This window comes from Hylaeus volcanicus, chromosome 3, assembly GCF_026283585.1.
Source record: "Hylaeus volcanicus isolate JK05 chromosome 3, UHH_iyHylVolc1.0_haploid, whole genome shotgun sequence".
NCBI lineage: Eukaryota > Metazoa > Arthropoda > Insecta > Hymenoptera > Colletidae > Hylaeus > Hylaeus volcanicus.
This window is the reverse complement of record NC_071978.1, coordinates 18,373,536-18,396,635: the sequence shown is the minus strand read 5'-3', so window position 1 is coordinate 18,396,635 and position 23,100 is coordinate 18,373,536. Positions and strand designations below refer to the sequence as shown.

The 23,100-nt window shown below is 35.1% G+C and overlaps 1 protein-coding gene across 3 annotated transcripts in view; it reads right to left on the bottom strand.

Annotated features, from left to right (window-relative positions):
• LOC128873194 (dentin sialophosphoprotein-like) overlaps positions 1-23,100 on the bottom strand; it is a 172,130-nt gene that overhangs the window by 118,680 nt on the left and 30,350 nt on the right. The window contains exon 2 of one of the 3 annotated variants that reach the window (XM_054116577.1): positions 7,129-7,193. The exons of the other annotated variants lie outside the window; for them this stretch is intronic. The gene's annotated coding sequence lies outside the window, so the exon portion shown is untranslated. The remainder of the gene's footprint in view (positions 1-7,128; positions 7,194-23,100) is intronic. 3 annotated transcript variants of the gene reach the window in all.

Below are 23,100 nucleotides of genomic sequence, written 5' to 3'. Positions count from 1 at the left end.
CTTAAATATACGGATATGCGATATGTTAAGTAGGGAACCTGTTTCTCCCTCGACTAAAAAAAAAAAATCCATAAGGTCTGAGATCCAAGTCGGGTCTCGTGTTCTCATTTATAATTTTGGAATTCGAAATTGACAGAGGACGCGATGTTTCAGAACAGCACAACTTAAAGTCAAGATCTCGTACCTAACTAGCCTACTTTAACTGTTATAAAATTCTTCCCACTTTTTTCCATGTAAATTGTAGCTATGATCAGCAATTTTTTTTTTCGAAAACATTTGACTTGATAGAAAATCAATTCACTAACGTTTATTATAAATATATTAAGCAATACAAAAATAATTTTGATTTTGATTTTTTTCAATAAAGTAACGATGCTGAAGTCATTATACGACGAGTCTTTTCCTAATGATTCTCTAATCTTCTTACGTATGGACAGACCTGAAATAAAATACCAAGTATTTTCATTTTTTACATGATATATACTGCGAAAGTACATGAGGATTTTTCAAAATACATATCAATTTTCATAAATGTGTGGTGAACATTTGAAAAAAACTCTCGTTTGTAGCACATTTATAATAAAAAATATTTCTAGTAAGAAATGTTTTAAACTAATCGTAAAATCCGTATATACTTCCAAGGTGTACAACGCGTAGAAAATGAAAATCCGTGTTTTTTTCTTTCAGGTCTAACCGTACCTGAGAACCTCGCTACTTCATCTACAAAATACAAATAAAAATTATTTTTCTATTATTCAATATATGTACAATAAGTGCCAGCAAACAAACTTTTTATTGAATCAATTGCTTTCGACCAAAATCGTTGAATATATTATAGCTATGATTTTCACGCATCCAAGGTGGGTTGCCCCCTTAAATATATAATACGCAGAGCAGGAAATCTGTTCCTCTCGCATATAAAGAAATAAGATCTCTTTGTCGCCAAAGATCGGCAACAATCCCCAAGATTGGTGTGTGCGTCGCGTCGACTCGGTTAAGAATCACTGTCCCAGCGCGTATCTCGCGCGAGTGGCGCGCAAGTTTATAATAGATATTAAGCCGAACAGTTACGCGCATAGATAGCAGGTATAGCAGCAGAAAGTGTTGTTACTCGTCTTGCGATGACCGTGATTCTCCTTCTCTTTAACGCGTCTCCGTGGCGTACGGAGAGTAGCATTTCTCGGAGGTGCTAGTGTAACGGGTAGTGCACACCGAGTAACGTACAACGCCGTACGTTCACGTGCGGTGGTGTAATTTTCGGAACGATTAAAGCTTCCTTCCCTTGGCGGAACTGCGGCCCTTAAGAGCGTAGTACGTGCGGTCACTCTCGAGCCACGGTTCTAAATAAGGCGTTGAAAAAGCGCGAGCGCGAGATAGCATTAACGATCAGGACGCCGCGAGTGCGACGATAAATTTTCAACCGCGGCTCGAAAAATTCGGAAATGCTATCTGGCAGACGATAGGAGCAGAGAAGGCTACTGTGGCGAGACAGATAAGATTCGAAGAGGCTGGGGTATAATTGAAAGCGTTCGTATTTCGGAAGCGGTTATCGCTGCGGATGAAGATGATGTTCCTCACACCCTATCTTTCGCGGGAAGAAATATACGTTCCCTCGCTCGAATTGTCCTGACATGTGACCGCTACTAGTAATTAAACATGGGCTGGATGAAATGAAAATAGGGAATAACTACAGACCTTGGCTATTGAATTAGGATGAGATAAAATTTTAAGGAAAAGTTAAAGTAGAATTCATATAAAAGTAAAATATAAGATTTATCGTTTATCAAACATCCTTCTGATATTATTATCCACTATTGCATAACTGAAAAAGTGAAAAACTATATAGGAATATATAGTTGGAGAATAACTACAGCATCACCCATATTTCTAAGTGTTTAAAATTTTTCGGAAGGAATGAAGAAAGATCAATTGTATGTATAAGCTGAAAGGATATGATAAATAATGAATTCTGTTAATATATCCGAAGTTGCTCCTCATTCCGTACAATTGATTTTACTTTACACCAACAAAAGACTCCAAAATATAAAAAATATGAATAGAGTTACAGTTATGGTTCGCAATGTGCTCTAATTTAAAAAATATTGCACCAAAGAGTTGTTATTCACCTTCATAGTTAATAGCGAAATCACGCAGTTATATTCTGGACAACCTGATAAATTCTACCCCGGAGAACGATATGGATCCACCTTTAAACCGCGATGAGAGTTTAAAAAGGCCAAGAACCACTGCGTAAGGAATACGTACGCGTGATCCTGTGCTTTATCGCCAGTAACGCCGTAACATTGTATTTAACGGTATCTCGTGATTTTAAATAGCTACGTGCGCGACTCTAAGTGCTCCGCGAGCACGGTGAGCTTTGATTATAGCTAATAAACGTTTTCGCGGTCGGGCGTAATTTATGAATGAAAAGTGGCCGGTAATGCTCCTAATTAACACCTTGTTGACCGGTGACGCGGCACAATGCGGTTCTTCGAACTTGCGTCTAATAACAGTTCGCATTGTATCGTTATTGCAGGACAATGCGCGGGATAATACAATATTAACCCCTTGAAGATAGGTCTTCCTTGTAATGCAATATTATTGGCGATAATGGATAGCCTTTACGGCGAAGGACTTCGGGGCAATCGCTCGATACAACGTCGGCGATACTAATACGGAAATAATGCTCGATGCCGTAGGTGTATTGATGGTTCATCAAATGAATAACAAGATACTTCAAACTTGAAGATCTGTTGATTCGCGAATAATTACTGGATGAAAGTCCCATTCAATCTTGTATAATAATATCCATACGCCTTTTGTACTGGTCGTCATATGTACACAGTCATGGTACACGATTTCAATTATTTTCATTTTACGTTCTATGGGTTGTAGACTAATATGAAGGTATTCGTAGAAAGCATATTTTAAGCATATTTTACAATTTAATTTCATTTAATTTTGTAGATTATACACTGCAATGTATGGATAATGAAATGGTAATTTTAAATACATTGGAAAATTATTATTTTGCAACAAAACAGTAAATATTCGTTGCTTTTTGTAATTATTTTTCTTGTAGCTCTAACTTGTTTCTCAATTAGTATCGTGAGATATTATGATAAAATATAGTATGAACACCTATATGAAGATGTACGTTGCTATTAAACAATGCATATTTACAACGAAGGGCCAACAATTTGTACGCTTCTTGTACATTTTTAGCAATGAGTTTGATAAATATTATATTTGTCAAAATATTTTTAATTGGAAATATTCTAACTTTCAAATGCATGATTGACACAATATACGATTATTTAAGAATAATATACACAGTGTCTCAGTGTAATAACATATTCCTTTAATCTGCATTTATCTGACAACCAACATTGTTCTCTGCTGTTCGAAATAAATTCGTTTAATTTACGAGCTCAGATATTAACACAACGAGTATCGTGTGATTCTTATATAAATGAGACAATGATTCATGGTGGCCCGCGTTATTCATATATGAATGACAGGTATTATTAGCTAATATGTTATATCTGTCACTCGGAGTGCAAATAAAATGGAGATTTAACGCTCTGACTTGATTCGAGGCTGCCAAACCATGGTCACGAAGCACAGAAGTGTAAATTATGACTGACGCTGCACGCAATCTGCTAATAAAGCCAATCTTTGCTGAAATATTTAAATTTTAGGATAAACGTACGAAAGATTTAAATGTCAAGAGGTTAACTTCTTCGGTTATGAATTTCTTTTTTCGAGGTTCAAGAAAAAACTGCAGTATTCGTGTAAATTTAAAAAAACCGCAGTATCCATATACATTTTGATAACTATAATTATATACCTTGAGTTGCTTCGAATTGTAAAAGGTCTTCTAAATATGAACTAACATAATTTAAATTTTGAATCAAAATTTTGGATAGGGAAAATACATGACATGTTAAAGGCATTGTAAATTACAATACTTTATATTTATGTAATATCATAGTTAATAGAATAATTAGTATTTTATTATTTCATTATACTCCATTTCCAATTAGTAAATAAAAATTAATATGATTAATTATTTCATCTACCGTTTCCTCAACATCTGGATCCACCGTAAAAACTCATAGTACACGTGTGGAACTTAATCGCGCCAAATGTATCCCGTTGGCGAACATACGGCGCTCGTACGAACCCGGAATCATCTAAACATCGTCCTGGATGGAACAACAGGCGGAAAAAGAAGCAGCACGAGGATCACCGAGGCAAAAGGAGCAACGTTTCCCCGTGTAATTCGGTCCTGTCTAACGTTGCCCTTATGCTGTGTAACATCCGATACCTACGCCTTCCTCCTCCGCTTCTCGATGCGCCTATACGCGGACGACGTAAGATAACACCTGTGATATAACCGGCGAAAATAAAACGCTCCGGTGACCGAACACTCGCGTGTACACATCGTTGCACCCACAGTGACGATCAACCGTTCGGGAAGCTAACCCTGTCCACCATTTTATTTCATGGGTCCTGGTTTAATCCCTGGTTGTAGAGTATAGGTATTATTTTAGGACGCTATTATAGCTTGACTAAAACTGAAGGATTAAGGATTATATTATTTGTAAACGCTTGGGGTTGTATGCAACTTCGAAGCATAACACTAATTAGGTTCCTTTTAAATCATTGTAACGTTAAGCAGGATTATTTTGGACTTGATGGTAGGAAATTGTCGCGAAAACAAGAAATATTTTAAATTGTGTATTCTTCTCTGGCAAAATATTAATTACTTTCTTTTTAAATAATTCTAATGTTAGGCAGGACTGACTTAGATCTGACGATAGGTAAATTGTCGCGAAAACAAGAAATACTTTAAATTGTGTATTCGTTTATGGCAAAACTCTAATCACTTTTTTTTTTAAATAATTCTAACGTTAGGCAGAACTACCTTGGACCAGTTGGTAAATTTTACTTTATCTCTTATATACTTTTTTACTTTCTTAGCTCTATAGTATTAGGTGGTGATAGCAGAAGTGTATTTTCTGTGTTGGATCGGTTGGAAGCATAATTCATTTTGAAATTTACTTATTCATAAACGTACTACGTTTCGACCATTATCTTTAGTAACACTCATGGGGTCCTGATTTAAGAGTGGATATACTACTAGCAGGGATAGGATTGGACAGTTAGGATGTTGCCTTGATATACCGTTAATTAGGAAGAGTTACTTCATGCTGTTTCAACAAATAAGGCAATAGGAAAATGATAACTCGAGCTACGTCAAATAGAACCAACTAAAACATATTAAAAAAGTAAAGTATACAAGTAAGAACCTATCACTTGTCATAAATTAAAGTAGAAAAAATTGGTGCATGTCACAGTAGGTATTTCTAATCAACTGTCTTAAACACGTTGTCTGCCAAACTACAATTCGTAAAAAATTCTACAAAATTAAAATTTCGTTTCGAAACTGTTGAAGATTAGATAATTTCACACTTGTCGTTCAGTTTAATTGTTTAACCTCTGTCATTTTTTCAGTGGTTCGGATCATTAAGGCAAACTCAATCGCATTAATATTCTGAGCCTATTTTGCAGGACAATTGTAAATTTAAGTGAATCTTGTACATGCATGTATAAATAAACGTGCCAGATTTCCAAAGTTAATGTCAAATACTTTGACCGCGAGAAAAATCATGAAAATTGCCTCGAAACTGATAAAAATAAAAGAGTACCCCTCTAACCCACTCACTGGCAACTACTGGCACGAATTATTGCAGAAGAAGATCGTAAATTTACTTTTTAAAACAACAAATTCAATATGACTTTTTATTATCAAAATAATAACCCAGATTACACATCTGTATGAAATCTTGGCGCCCAAGGAAAATGCTTTAAATTTACCTGCCAGTGAATGGGTTAACTGCTTGAGACGTCTTTGATGGCAGGTCATGCGAAACACGCAAGAATCCGCGTTGGTTGATCGCCACTGTGTGTGTAAAGCGTGCACGTGGATATGTGCAAACGCGGTGCAGGCCGCGGAAGATCAATTTCCCTTGAATAAAACATCCTCTCGGCCGGATTGTCGTTATCGATGGAAGAGTCTCAGGCCTGACCGACCTATGGCTACGCGCAATCGTACTCGCAGCTTCGAAACGGATGCAGGAACTAGAGTATGCTTGCTCCGCGGCCTACGCGCGCTTGATACTCCGTGGACTGCGTGATAACGGGTATTCGGTATCGACGTTTGGTCCTGGTAACGCGTGATTGGCGTCCCGTCACGGAATTCATACGCGGGGAATGTAACAAAGGCTCAGATATAAGCTGTTTGCTGCACAAATCGATTAACTCCACTTTTTGACAAATCGTAAATTTAAATGTCAAAAGACTTGGTATAGTCATAACTTTTTATATTTATGATGACTTTTCTGAATAAAAAAGATTAACACCATTAAACGACAAAATTTTAGCCATTTTGACCGTTGAATAATAAATAATTTATTTCAGAGGGTATTTCATCGCATTTTCCTACTTTTCGTTTTATGGAGTCAATCGATTTGTGCAATGAACGGCTCATGTAATAACAATAGTACTAAATAAAGAAAGACACAGACATAATTCAAAAAAGGATGGATACTACCAAAAGAACCTGAGGTTCGTCCCCTGATGTTGTTGACATAAACTTCACCAGTAATGCAGAATGCAAGAGCAACCTTCCTTGCAATTGCTCGTGAATAGAGTTTTACGGGGACTTCAAGTACTTGTCTCCATGAAACGAAAAAATGCAGAGGGCTTGCCTTTCCACTCTCTTCCTTGTTAATTTTTTGAACTAATACCTCAGCGTTTCACATGTTACGTAGATCAAACAGAATTTTTGTTCTCTTGGAATAAATAAAAGGATTCATACCAAAAAACCAAAACTCATAATATAAACCATGACTTTGATCAACTAATACCTCAGCGTTTCAAATGTTGAGTAGATCAAACAGAATTTTTATTATTTTTCGTATCCCTGATCTGACAATAGAAGAACTAGTAGAAAAAGGAGAGAAAATAACAGAAAAGCAACGAATCTTGCATGTCTAATTAATCGTTAAATAGGAATAATTATTCTTCTGCACTGTAATAGTAAGTAATTGTAATAAATACCTGAGCCGAAAAATTTCTTTGAAAAATAGTTGTGTATTCATCTTTGTTAACTTGTCTTGACTTACCTGAAACAAAAAAAGAAAAATCGAGTTAGTGGCAAGGCAATTCAGAGTTTACTATAACATTCGAGTCACCATACAAAAATTCATATTCTGCTAACTGAAAATGTTATAAAAATTATAATGTTTGCCTTAATACTTGTGCACTCTCGACTAAAATTTAAAAAAATCGAATATACTTGGTGTTTTATTAAAAGACAAAGTGAAATAGGTAAGATAGAGTGTAATATTTGCATGAAATTCATCGTATAAATCGTAATATAAAAGTAATTACTTTCCTCAAAAAATCTAATTTATTAAACAAGATCGAACAACAATCTCTATTAAGTGCCTAGTAACTATCAGTAGTTCATGCGACTATGAACTCCTTTTGAAGATTATAGCCAAATTCATTGTAACATCGTAATATCGTAATCATATAAATCATAATATAAAAGTAATTATTTTCCTCAAAAATCTAATTTATTAAACAAGATCGAGCAACAATATTCATTAAGTGCCTAGTAATAACCATCAGTAGTTCATGCAACTCTGAACTCCTTTTGGAGATTATTTTATATAATTCTATATTATTATTATATCTTTACCAATTTATCTTTTATAATCATCACAGAGTGAACAAAAGTACGCATCCGCTTCGAAACGTTAGCTTTCCGCTTGCCCGATCGGCGGGCTATTAATAATTCTCGGCGAAGTCGATCACAATGAAGAATCAATTTATACGATTTCGATAAAAATGAGGGAAAAGATGGGCACGATCGAGAATATGCCAGAAGCAATGACGCGCATCCTGCGGTCCATGAAGAGCCAAGCTTCTCTGCGTATCCGCTTCTTTCCGCATGGACGAGAAAGGATGACTCGAATCCCCTCTGGCATGATCTGTCCGCCCGCATGAAAAACCTTCAATGTGCGTACGCACGCGGACCGGAAATACCCTCGGGGTGCCACTATGCGAGCCTGCCACGATCCTCTTGCGGAAGTGCACCACACGGAATGCAAATTCACCTCGATGGAGTCGCTTTACGAGAAAATAAAATTGATACCTCCTTCCGTCCTGCCATAAAATTGTCGTAGCCACGCGACAAACCCTCGGAACAGCAATCGCGCGTACTTTCGGCGAATTAAAGTCGAAAAAATCCGTTGAAATCGAATTTATGACTGCTTACGTGGCTCGAACCAGGTAAAAGTCACGGAAACTGTGAAATCTGACGATGTTTACATTCTTTGTTATCGATTCGTGCAGCTCCAGCGTCGATAGCTTTTGGCGGAATTTATTTTATTTATTTAACGGAGGTTGCGAATTTTTACCGTCTAAAAGTAGGATAAAACGAGTTTGACCCGAGTTTTGTACTTCAAGGCTAATTTTGGATTTGGAAATTCATTTTATTTGTTGCTATTTTTACTTTCAACTTTAAAATAATCTTTGTCTGCGGTTGTTATTTTGTATTAATTAAATGTTCTTTTAAAAAAATGATTCAATGTTTGAGTAGCATGTTTTCTGTTTTCCCCTGTTGTAGTATGCATGTATAAGTCCTTAATTGATCATGTGTTTTATTGAATTTATTTCATGTGAATTTAAGAACAGATCAGTTTTATTTTGCCATTATAGAATGTAACCAAAGAATTCTTTAGTTCTTCATTCAATAGAGTGAATCATTATGTATGTGTAAAAATTTATTGAATTCCTGAAGAAATTCCTATTTCATATTCTCTTAACACATTCGCGACCGCTGACGTGCGTTCACGTCACTTCAAATTCTATTCCTGGTTATAAAAAAATTATGAAAATCTTTTCATTTAATACACTACATATTTACAACATTGATATTTCAAAACATATTTTGTAATTTTTATCTTTGCCCTAACGATACAAATTCTCGATGTCCAGCTTCAGAATTTTATTACTTTCGTCAGTACTCGGTATTGGAAACGTAAAATATCTGGTGGTCGCGAATGTGTTAAAACAACTTTCTACCCTTGCTCCGAATCTTGATGTATCCAACAAATCCCACGAAACCAAGCAATACCATAAAATCACGGGCGACGATGAATAACGCCGCGTGCTACAATAAAATCACGTACACCTGATATTTATTTGCCGGGTGTATGTATTGGAAACGTGAGCAAAGATCAAGATCGAGGTCAAAGATAATTAATCACTGAAACGAAAATATCAAGACGCCTTTCGGCCGAGGCACGGGTTTCGACGTTCTCACTGAATGCATCTGGCCGTCTAATTAAACCCATAATTACGGCCGACATGCATAATTGGACCGGGTCAGAAACAACTTCAGCTACGAAGATCAAAGGTTCACGACCGATTTCTCGTGATGTACGACGATCAAGTATCGACCGCGATCGAGAGGGGCCCCACGGCACGATGGAATCATTCGCAGCGTTGCACCTGCGCCAAAGACCGTATTGTTTTAGGACCAGGTAGATGGGCTTTAATAGGTTTCGGACACGCTTCGTGCCTCCCAGCATCTCCAGTGGACCGAGTCGCCTCCGTTAAAGTTTGTAGACAGGAATTCTGTCCTATTTGTTTCTCTCTTTCGGCTCCTTCTCCTCCCCCTTTCATCCTTGTTCCTGATTTTGGTCTTCCTCCAGCTATTCGATTCTATTTTTAACCGTTTGGATTTTGAATCTGGTTTCTCATCGAGCTTTCGTGTCTCTCTCCTCCGCTACATCTTTGTTCGCCCGCCATCCATTTCCATGATTACTCTTTCGTTAGTTCTGCCATCCTTTACGCGGTTCATTTCTTTTTCTGCGGATGGAGTTTTTGTGTTACGAGGCATCTTTGATCTCTTTGGTTTACTTTTGTTTGTAATGTAATTGTTACTTTTATTTGTTTATTTGACTACCATTCAGAAATGTAAACAAAAATTCTTTCTCCAATGTTTCTCTAATTTTAATGAAAACCGAACATCTGTATATATATGGATAACAATTTAACTGTCATATTGAAATGATAACATTATTGTAAGTATTCAAATTAGAGAAAGCACTAAATATATAAACCTTTCATTATTTTTCTTTTCGTTTACTTCTTTACGTTTGATTTCATTCTTTTCATTTTTATGTTAAAACGTGTTTGTTTCTACTTTTTATTTTCTTCATGCTGCCTGCATGTATTGATTGTCTCTTCCAATGTTGAAAATGTTAGAATTAAATTAAACCGTGGTCAAGAAGTAATTGAACAACAGGTAAATTTCGCACTTTTCAATGTATATAAACATTGTAATTTTAGCAACAATTCGCATCACATGAAAAAAATTTTTATCCACTAGAAAAACAATTCAAGATTAAGTAGGTTACAATATAATTCATTCCTTTTTAAAGTTGTAAAATTCTAAGGGTATCTGTTCATTCAACTCTCGTAAGTACTAAATGCACCGGTGCAATTACTTGCACGCTCACAATTCTCGAGCTCCACGAAACTGCAAAAAGCCTACAATTAGATGACAAGCGGTTTCTGTCACCTCTTAAATCAAAGATTGCTTTGAATTTAGCGTCAAAGATGACCCTCAACTGAAGTCTTAAAACATATGTAAACATTGTCATTTCAATTCAATTACATTTATCGAGCCCCAATTAAATCATATCACGCGAAGAAAATTCTTTTTACCTAAAGAAAACATTACAAAATCAAATAAATTACAAAATACCTTTATTTTGATAGGAGTTGTAAAATCGTAGGCGTCGCTGTTCATTCAACTCTCGTAAGTACTAAATGCACCGGTGCAATTACCTGCACGCTCATAATTCTCGAGCTCCACGAAACTGCAAAAAGCCCACAGCTAGATGACACCCGTCGTTCCATTTTGTCGACACTATCTAATTTTCCTCAACCAGTCGTACTTCTCTCGAGTACTTATCTCTTCTGGATCCCGTATTCAACGTTGAGGCAACTAATTCTTTAATTCTCTGACGTCTACCCGCGTTTTTCCCTCCGCGTTCATTTGCAACTTAACTTTATCGCGTGCTTCGGCGACATTTCTGCCCGTTTATCAGCCAGTTGCGCTATCATTCTACCCGATCGGTCTCAATCGAACTCTTCTCATTCCATGGGCGTTCTTCCGTGTCTCGCGAGTCTGCCAGCGATGCCCAAAGCGGTTCTATGCGTCTTAATAGCGCGTTAATGCTCGACTCGTCGAGATATCGAATCGACCTGCCTTTCCGTCCCTTCATTGCCCTGTTCGTGCTCGCCTTAACGTCGATTGGCGATCTCATTCCAATGGAGAACCTGGTCCAGGAGCGGATCTACCACGAAATTAACGAGAATTCAATTTGGACACTCATTAGCTTCCTATTTTCTCATTTCTTAATTTAAGTACCATTTAGAGACACTGAAGAGAAATTCTGTTGTTTTTGAAAATTGTTGTGGTTCGTGTAAAGAAGTTCCTGATTATTTTCTAATTTTCTAATTTTATTTCGAAAGTACTACTTGTATTATTACATTTTTTAGCAGCTGTGTCGAATTGATATTATTTTGAGTGCTGAAGTCAAATAAAACAACACGTGTAAAAACTTTGTTTTTTTCTAATTTTGTAAGATTTTTTATTACTAGTTAATTATCACGTATATTTCTGACCAAATACTTTGATACTCTCGTAGATTTTTTTTTTAAGAATTATTTACTATAGAAGACTACAAATATAAAACTTTTCTTCTGTCTACTGTAGGATGATCGATCGCATTGTTTATATTACTGATATATTTCACTGTTTGTTTGCCTTACATCTTCGATAAACGTGTCATTAATATATGAATAATACGAGAATATGTAAACGCATTTGATATACAATATACATACAAGAATCAATAAATATATAAATGTGTTTGAATAGATATATAAATGTCTTTGATAAATACATAAATATATATTTGTCCATGTACAAGTTTATTTGATAAATACTATATAAATGTAATGATGAATAGATAAATGCATTTAATAAATATACACACGTGAATGATGTATAGATGAATCGTAGTAAACAGATATACAAATATACATACAAATATACAATGACAGATTAATATACATACAAATATACAATGACAGATTAATTTTCATACAAATAGCATCTGTTTTCCATAAAACGTTATAGGAAAGGATATGTCCCCTTAAAGTAATTAGAATCAGGCCCCCATTAGTCTAGATGCGCCAGTGAACCGGAGCAGGGTATGCGCGCCGCATAAAATTATAATACGAAAGAAAATCGACGGTAATCCAGATTCCGTTGCGCTGCCGTTTTATTATTTCTCCGAGTGCGCGCGATTCACCGATAGCAATTAGAAGTGGGCGTAGCTCGTCGGTGGATTTTTCATTTCCTCGCGTATACGGCCCAGCGTGGTGAAACATGTTTGCCAATCTCTGGCACGCCTCCCAAAGGGGTGCTTTTCAATTTTTGCCAACGAACATAATGCGTGGCTGGCGCTTCGATTTGCGAAGCGCTCGAGGACAGACGATATTAGACCATACAATCTTTGAAACGTCTGTTAGATGCACGATTCAAACATACTGTCCCAAGAACTATTTATTTAGAATACTTTCTGTTTAGTTACAATTATAATATATTTAAAAACAATTCCATTCTTAATTAATTCTTGAATATTTGAGGATGGGTCTTCTTAGGCCCATGACTGTAAATACAAACTGCACTGCTTGTCGGTAATTCATTATTTATTTTACAGTCATAAAACAGTATACGGTATGTTGTGGAGAATGAAAGACGCATTCGGCTGAAATATCTCACGTTTGATTATTCCTTTGACATGAGTTTTCAAAAGTCGGGGAGTGAGAATTACGCTTTTAAAAGTCTAGAATAGCATGAAAATAATTGTAACAATGATATTAGGCATGTGAAAGATATATGTAGTAATAGAATGAATTGTAATGCGAGTAAGCATGCATGCGTTTAGTATATTCGGTATATTAAATAAAGATTCCTCGTCAGAAAGTCAAATGAATATTAGTGTGATATTTTTGTATTCTTTCAAAAGAATGACTTTCTGTGAATAGTAAAATATTTTTAGTTGAGTCATAAATGACAAAGTCCTACAGAATCTGAAATTGTAATAAACATTTTAGTACAAAATGCTCGTCTTTTAACTCTTTCTACAAAAACGGTTTTATCCAGTAAATAAATAAATTATCAGAAGAATATCTACATGTAAAAAATATGAAGTAATAAAAGTGAAGTTACACTCACAATTATTTGAAGTATATAATTATCCCAAAGGCAATGTTCCTTACCATAATATAGAAATACATTTACAATAGCTCACAAAATATAATAATTCACCTTTCTTAGGTAATATTATCCAATAATAGTGATGTGTTGGTGCAGTACAATTTAATCTTATCTAAATAAAACTTAAAAATTTGAAACAATCTGTGATATTAACATTAATTTTTGTAAACAGAAGTATCAATGAATGTAGCTACTATTCTTGGGTTTTATAAATCCTACTCAGTTGAGAGACCTGCAAAGAAGATGAAGAACAAAGATTCGAGGAGCCTAATTGACACAGATCCATGGTAATCTGTGAACTCGCAGAATATCTCCACAAAGAGTGCCTCGACAATTTCTAGAGGTTTAAAAGAAATTGGACAAGTTAAGAAGCTCGAGTACTGAATCCCTCTTAAGCTCGGGGAGGATCAGTGAAATCGGCAGTGTGGTGCAGTTCACTGCTTCAACATCAATCTAACGAACCATTTCTGCATTGACTAATAACGTTTAGTAAAAGAGGAATTTTTTACGAAAATCTACCAAGATCTGTCGAATGAATAAATGGCAACGAGGCATAGTAATCTATTCCAAAACCAAATTTGCATTTTAAGAAGGTGACTATGAGAGTATAAGACCAATTTTATTGTTGACTGTTTGTGCTTTGTTTCCAAACAAATGTCTTTTGAAGCATTAATGTTTTAAATTTGTTCAATTACAAGCATATGTGAATTGTAAAGCTCAAGAATTTTTTTTAACGACTTTTTATTGTAAATCATGTCAAGAGTTCAGAGTCTCTTTTTCTTAATATTTTGTATAATAAATGAACAATTTTTCTATATGCTGTTACCACATTTTTCATAGCATAATATTTTTTTACTAAATACACTACAGATGAATAAATTTAAAAGATTATAATAAGAATGCTTCAATAGAATATCATCTGTTTGGACAATATAATCCTCTGATTCAGGAGCCTGAAATACATAGTTCAAAGTTTCGCAAATTATGAAAACACTCAACTTTCAAATTGACTTTTTTAATTTATGGCTAAACTGTAATTCTTTCAGATTATATTTTATCTGTATATGGAAAATATCAAAATGATTTACACGCACATAAAATATCAGAATGCTTTATATGCATAAGTAATACATTACAATATCAAAAAGTTTTATGTGTATATCGATAATATGTATCAGAATAATTTATCTATATTCATACAGTACCACAATATTTAATCTGTACATACAAAATACACTTGCATAGTGACTACTATTACAAATTAGATTAGTTTGCTCGTGAAGAATAATGATATTGTTATAGTTTTACATACGATGCTCGAAATCGTAATGTCCATTTAACATTTGCCACAACATGAAATCTGTTAAAAATTTTGTCTAATGAAAAGGCCAATTAAAAACAAATGAAGCTTCTACTGCAATTGAAGCGAAAGAAACATGAACATTTTGTACGTTTCGGCCTAATAGATCGAGAAACGACGAGTTTCGTTCCGCGTTGCGATTCAGTGCTTCTTTGACTCGATGGAATGGACACCGCGCGCGTTCAACGAGATATTTAATTAGAGCCCAGAATCTCATTAAGGTATAACGCTGTAACGTAGGAAATTGTGATCGTATCGCGTGGAATCAACGACAATGTTTTCTGGAATTGATTCCATTAGTTGAAACGAGTTTGCGCGAGCCCAAGTTTCGTAGGCTTCCGTTTTTAAGCATCACCTACTAGCATCTAAAACATCCAGGCAAATACACGACAGGAGTGATAAATATTCAACGATTTTTTGTCACGGCTGCTCTGCACACGCGAAAAATAAACAGACGTTGCATAAGCTGTCCAAAGCCACTCTGTTATTTTTTTTTCGTTTTCGGTGGTCGGTGCCTGGAACGTTTCAAGGCATAATATTAATTAACGATTCGTTTATTGTTGCGACGAGAAAATTAATCCTGAGAAATGTTCACGTTTGCATTAATTAGGTTCCATGTTCACGAGAACAATAATTGAGACGTGCATAAATCTTATCTTGTGATAAACATAAATAAATAGTAATTTAACTAAGAAAGTGTAAAAATTCCATCTTCACAGGTCAGTTAAAGTGTTGTCATCATTGATTATTTACTGATGATTTCACTAACAATTTGTCCTTATACTAATATATCATATCATACCATTACTATACCAACTTACACTAATGTAATAAATTTAACTTAATTAGTGCAGATTTTATTTATATTGATATATATTAATGCATGTACACGTAAAGAAATTCATGTGATGGTCACGAAAGATTATGTCAAATTATCGTTGAATTTGTGAATGATAAAATTGAAATTCGAACGTAAAAATATATGTTCACATTCTCTGCGTAATTTAGATTGAAAGTTCCGTCCACAAGATAATTGGAACACAAAAGAATTCAGGAATTTGAAAACAATTTATTCTAATACACTGCTCGGTTACACAATTGTTCGGCGTGCAACTGCGCTTTCTACTTACAGAATGTACATATTACGTGAATGTAACGAATTTAGAATGGTCTAGCTACGGAAAAAGAGTAAAACTGGTAGCAGTGCATGACAAAAAAATCTTACGCACGATTATTATCATTTATGGTATCTTGCTAACTTTTCATTTGAAATTACACGGCCGTTGGTTATAGCAAAAGTACGTGTTTCATTAAAAAGTGAAAAACCAATGAAGAAGTTTCCCGTATTCGTGAAAACAGTGAACCGCCTATCTATTTTAAGGTAATTAGATTTGAACGCTGAAATAATAGCACTTGGTATTAAAACTCTAGGTTAGCTTAACTCAATTATGAAGATAACACATGCAATAATTGACCGGAGAAACTAGAAACGATTACGAGCTTTATCTGTGTTGAGATACTTCTGTTGGAACACTTAACATAAAAAATCTCTTAATATTAATTACATAGAAGTATACGTAAAATAGTTATAATAGTCAGTGTGAGAAGCTAGAACATGCATGATAATTGCAGCACCGGACACCAAAGTTGTCTAGATGCTAATCGTCAGGAAAGTAACATTGGTGTGGAATAATTACTTTGAGAAATCGAAAGCTAGCACTGTATGAAAAGTACAATTGTAATCGTTAATTATATTACAAAGCACAACAACACTAATCATTGAAAAAGACAATCAATTGCAAAAAGAAATAGGCATAGTAGTAAATTAGAAAAATTGGAAATTATGTCAGGAACAAAAGAATTCATTGAATACTATACTAAAATGATAACAAAACTTAACATTCAAAGTCTTTACATATAGGTTTGAAAGAAACAAATAATTTATTGTAATAATTAAAATTCAATGATAGATCGATAAAAATTAATGAGTTGATGAGTGATAAACAAGTAATAAAGAACGATAAGCACCTAATATGAAAAATTAAGAGTTAGCATATTATGAAAAGTACAACTGTGAGCAACAGCTAACATCAAGAGTCTCTAACAATTACAAAATGATATAGTTGCAATATTCACTTTGAAATATAAAATGAAACAAGAAACATAAGTCTTCGAATCCCAAGGTACGTTTCACAGCATCCATTTTAAAACACCTTTTTAAAAGCTACAGGATATGGAACTATAGTAGTGCAAGAAATCAGAGAATGGATGAAGAAACTGGTCCTCGTTAATGCACCGAACTCGCCTATCAAAGTATCACTTTTAAACGAACGAGGACGGGTACAGGTGAAACTATGAGTGCACTTGAACAAGTTGCCCCTCAACTGACCGGACCACTCGTAAAGCAACAGTCACACGGTGAGAAATCAACGTAAATACGCGAAGACGAGCGGCAACCGAAGAATTCGAGATACGAGTATCCGGTAGCTTAACGATCGAATCAAATGTCGTGACTCCCCGAGAGAAAGAACCGCGTTTCACAGTAGTTACATTGTAGCTCTTGATCCTAATCCATAACTTACGACCTCGGACATCGTGCTCCAAACGTTTTACAATCAAATCGAAAGCCTGGCAATAAAGTATCGTTAGGTATATCAATTTACCATGGTACGGGGACATTAGGTCACGGAAGTTTTACAGCCATTAAACACGTTGAGGAATAGAAACGAGGGTTAGAGAATATATAATAGATGAAAGTATACGTTTATCAAAATTAAAGTGAAAGTATTCGTTTTCCAAAATTAAAATGGTACCATATGTTCTCCAAAATTGAAGTGGTACCACACGTTCTTCGAAATTAAAATGATACCATACATTCTTCAAAATTGAAGTGGTACCATATGTTCTCCAAAATTAAAATGGTACCACGTGTTCTCCAAAATTAAAATTGTTATATACGTTCTCAAAAATTAAGATTCAAACACGTCCTTCAAAATTGAAGTGGTACCATACGTTTTTCGAAATTAAAATGATACCATACATTCTTCAAAATTGAAGTGGTAGTAGACGTTCTTAAAACTTAATATGGTATCATACGTTTTTCAAAATTAAAATTATAATATACTTAAATGACTATTATACAGTACTAAAAAAATGACGATTCAAATACGTTCTGCAAAATTAACGAATAAATTCTTAAGTGATTAAATGATACTTAAATAAGCCTTAAATAACTCTCAATTGACAGAATTTATCCCAGATAACATAACTAATTAGGAAGACACTTTATAAATCCAAAGATAAATACACAGAATGAATTAATAAAATCTGCTATCTTAAATAACTACCTAATTACTAATTTTAGAGCAAACCACAACAAATACGAATTAAAACAAACAAATTATAAACGTATACAGCTGATTTTAACGTTTAATTATACGTATTTTTATTCCACCCCCTTCTCTCGGTTCCGATTACCATCAACTTTATTACTACTCTCTCAAGCCCTCACTTGAAAAATGCCACTGTGGTAATCATTAGCCGACCGATCGGAATTCAACCACATTATTCCTGATCACTATACCCAACGCTCCAATTACAAATCGAGTAGAATCCTTCGTGTTACATCCTGAATTTACGAGGAGCCCCGTCTTTTGCCTTGGGAGGATGGGGGGAAGAAAAACGGATGGAAAAGTATCGCGGCTGGAACGCGCTTCCGGTCTTTGAAACGAGCTGCGCGAGGATAAGTGTCGATCGTAACACATCCAAACGATATCGCGCATCGATGCTCTTGTCAGCGGGACGGAAATTATTGCCAGAACGACAACGTGAATATCAGAAGGACTTTAATGCCACGGCTGGTGGAATGCCGTAGTGTCGTTGGAACAACTAGTTTACCTCTGCCAGCGGCCGCGCACGTCCACTGCACCGGAGTGCACTCCAGCAAAAAAATCAGCGCACGCTCCGCGATGGAAGCGGCTAGGCTATCCTGCAGGGCTTGCAGCTAGTCCGAGTGACACGAGAAACTCCGTTAGATTCGCGACGAAATGAAAGTTACTCGAGCAGTACGACCACTGGTTCGCTCCACGGAAGGCACTCTGTCGCGGACACGGCCAGGAAGATCGGTACACGCGGCGTTCATCAACGAGATTTAAGCTTAACCCTTTGCGGACGACCATTATCGAGCAAGACGCACTTTGTGCGCGGAAAACTTTGTGTCATTGTACAGGGTGTTTCTTTTAAAGCGGAATGGTTCGATATCTCATGAAGGGATGAAAGAATGTGTTTTTACAAAAGTTGTGTGGTGCAAAGGGACAAATTATAGCGTGTGAATAATTTATCTAAACATACATTATTTTATTATGGATGAAAATATGTAAGGTTTCAATTAAAAATATTTTGAATCTCGATCATCACTCCATTTGCAACAAAGTTGTATTAAATTATTTCTTAGATTCTTAACATGGTGGTTACGTGTATTATTCATTCGGTAAAAATAATCTTCTATCTCTACTTTCAGAAGAAACAAAATACTTTTAGTGTATAGATACTACTAAAGATTTAAATATTCATATTCATGTTATCGTTTTCATTTTGGACAACGTCGTAACGTTTATATTTATCATTTTGATTTAGGAAAAAGGAAAGATATTATCAATATAAATATATAATATAAATAAATAATTAGTATAATCTGATACTTTCAATTTAAATACTAAATAAAGTTAAAAATATATTTTCTATCTAAAAATATTCTAAAAAGTATAATTACTATTTAAAAGCTAAAACAAGACTTTCTGCAAAACATAGCACCAAATATATATCATTAACATAAAAAAAAGCAATGTTTGTGGCTCTGAAAACTCAAAAACATCGAAGTCATTAATCATAATATCCGTCTTTCGCGCAAATAATACCTGTGATGCATTATGATTTTAATTTACGAGTTCCATACTTTTTTCGTTCCCAGATTGCATAAAGTCTATATAAAATTAACCACATAAAGACATTTTTTTCCGTCATAAACCACCTACGTCTTTTCTCTGATTTCACGTGTGTATTTCGAGGATTTTCAATACCAGCATTCTTAATCCTACTATTAATCATATTTCTTCGATACCATATATTCCTACCAATTTCACGGTACCTTGACTTCTTAACTTTCAAGTTACCTCGTGCTTTACGTTCTACACATAGCAGCGCTCGTTTCCCCTGTGATGCAAGTATGGACATATTATGCGTGAACGCGTATGCTGCAAGTCTCATAAATTGGTAGAATGCATTAAAAAATTACGATAAATAAAGTGAAAATACTGAAACATCGTAAGTTGAACGGAATATTAAAGAACGATTTCTCTTGACGATATACTTCATTCCGCTCTGCCATGCAAATATTTTATGCTACATTTGTCTTATATTGGAGTGCATTCAGATTTCTTCAGAACAGTCTCTTAGCGTGCAAAAGTTCTAATATGTTCAATAAAATTTTCAAGCATGAAATTTATCTTCTTAAAAATCAGTTGCACGCTCAGTCGATATTTCATTTCTCGTTCAGACTTGAACCAGACTAATCAAACTTGGCAAACTTCTACACCATTTTCGACTATCGTATCGACGCTTTCCACTAAAACTTTGTGAACTATTATTATCGCAGTAGGGGTAAATCAAATGCAGTCAATGGCTCACGCGCACCGATAATTGCCAATATTTGTTTATGAAGTTTCATTTTACATATTGACTTCGACCCTTGAAAGTAAAATAACATGTCCATCAATTTTATGGAATAAAGATGTGTAATAAAGATGCAAGCATAATTTTGTTCGAATAACAGATAAATGGAAGCATAAAATAGCAATTTTCTATTAAAAGCATTTTTATAATGTCTAGACTTGAACTATTTATAGAGTAGTGCTTCTGCATACCAAATAGGCACAGTCAATATAAAGAAAAATTATTATCGATGTCGAGAAAAATGTAGGCATGTATGTATGTATATGTTTAAATATAACGTTAAGATAAAATGAAAAATATAATAAACCAGAGAATAGTGGAATCCCTTATTTGGCAAAGATAAACATGATCAAACTCATTTTTCTAATTTATAAACTTGAACTATTTACGGGACAGTGCATTTACCTACCATACAAGTACAGTTGTAATTAATAAAAATTGTTATCGAAGTGAAACAAAATGTAGAAATAAATGGATATATATAAATATAACATTAAGGCAAGTAAAAAACAAAATAGACAACATCGGTATATTTTCAATCTATAGACGTGTACTATTTCCATTCACGATCGTTATCGTGAGTGCTCGTATAAAAAACATACAGTTCTGATAAATAAAAATAACTTCACCGACATAAAGTAAAATATGACTGTCAATGAAACTCAAATAAAGAGGTGCAATAAAACGTAATCGAGAGCACTTCAGTAAAACAAGACGTTTTCGTTGATATACTACTTTGATATAAAACCGTTTCTGTTTCAATCAGGATAAAGCTAGAAAAAAAATGGCGATGAAGGCAATCCCACGAAGTTGCGTGGATCTCACGATCGATAGAGATCGTAACTAATAACACTTTGTAAATCCATTAAGGATATCCTACCGGTTGGTTTCAGTCCCGTAACGCCGCAGCCATGAAATGTAAATGAGCCTGGACACCTCGTTCAAACAGGCAGTTAACCACTCTCGGTTACGTGTTGTAGAAGTTTTTCTGGCCCGCAGTGAGGGCCATTAAACGCCACTCGTTGCATTTCTAGGGATGCGCTTTGCGGCGTTTTCACGACTCGACAGGGAAATCACGACGAGGAGGGAGGAAACGCGAAGACCCTCTGACAGTGAAATGCTCCAGCAACGGGGGCAACGAACGACAAGCTGTTCGACGACCGTAAATCGATCCTTTGAAGAAATAGAACCCATCAGGATAAATAACAAAATTAAGGGATAGCTTGGTATTGCATGTTATTTAAATATACCTACATTAAGTCAGAGAAGTACCTTTGCCCCTGAAGCTACCGATTCTAAGTCCTTGAAGTTCTTTCAGGATCAACAATATAGGATTCCAGTATTTTCTTCCTCGTTTTCTCTTCTTTATTTATGTTTTCAATTTGTATGAATGAAATTATATTATTTCTCTTTCTATATACATACTTTAGTAAAATGTGTGCGTTTAATAAAATTTTTGGAGAAAGGTCTTAGAATGGGATGAAAAGTAGAATTTTAAATATTTGGTTTTAAGTTTTGCTTAGGTTTAACAATTTCGAAGAAATCAAGATACTCAGTTAGTATTAGTAGTATTAATGTACTATTGTACTGTACTGTAGTATTAATTATAGAATTAATTCTATATTCAACCGATGTCAGAGTGGCCATTATTTATATTTATAATTGCTGTTTATGAAGAATGACCAACGATTCGCATTTTCTTACACATTCAAATTTCCTATAAATGCATAAAAATCCGCAGTCTACCGATAATAATTCCTAAATAATGTTCCATAGGAGATCTCTAAAGAAAGAAGATGAAATTAAGTAATTTTGTTCCTGAGAAGTCCAATTCTTTCTCTCACATTCATGTGAAAGTTCATATGCGCATCTTTCGCTGAGTATTATCTCAACTCTTCCATAACAACATAGCTGACGATATATCAACAACTTTCGCGTCATTTGAAAACGTGTGAAACAATTAACGCGTCGATCCATCTACGAATAATCACGTCTGACAATGCCTGAAGGAAGAAGGTAACAACTCGTCCCAGGAAAGGCAATCTTTCTTGCAACTCGAGTTGGCATAACGGCACAATGAATCTCTAACGTCCGATGTAAATCAGAGCGCGAAAGATACATTTCCCGCTCGACCGTTCGACGTTTTACAAGCGATCAGTCGGGATCGAAACTGAACGATGCACAGGTGGATCCAGAATACAAGAAGATGCGAGTCGAGTAGCTTAGAGCGGAAACGTCGGCGGATGCGTCAACGGAAACGCGCGTCGACTTTCTAACTATGCACCGTAGAATACGCGCGGTAGATCTTATGTGAACACCGAAGATCGGGGAGAAATTATTCTTCGCCGCGTTACATTTCCTACCATGTTATTACACCTTGAAATCTCAACATTGCGCAATTTCTCTCATCTACTTCCTGTAGGATCATTGCTGAAGCGTAATTCTACTGGGATAATTTTTATAGCATGTTTCTAGGAACAATTTGTAGAACTCTTCGGGATCAATTCTTCTAATACAGTTCTTCTGATTCAATTCCTCTGATTCAATTCCTCTGATTCAATTCCTCTGA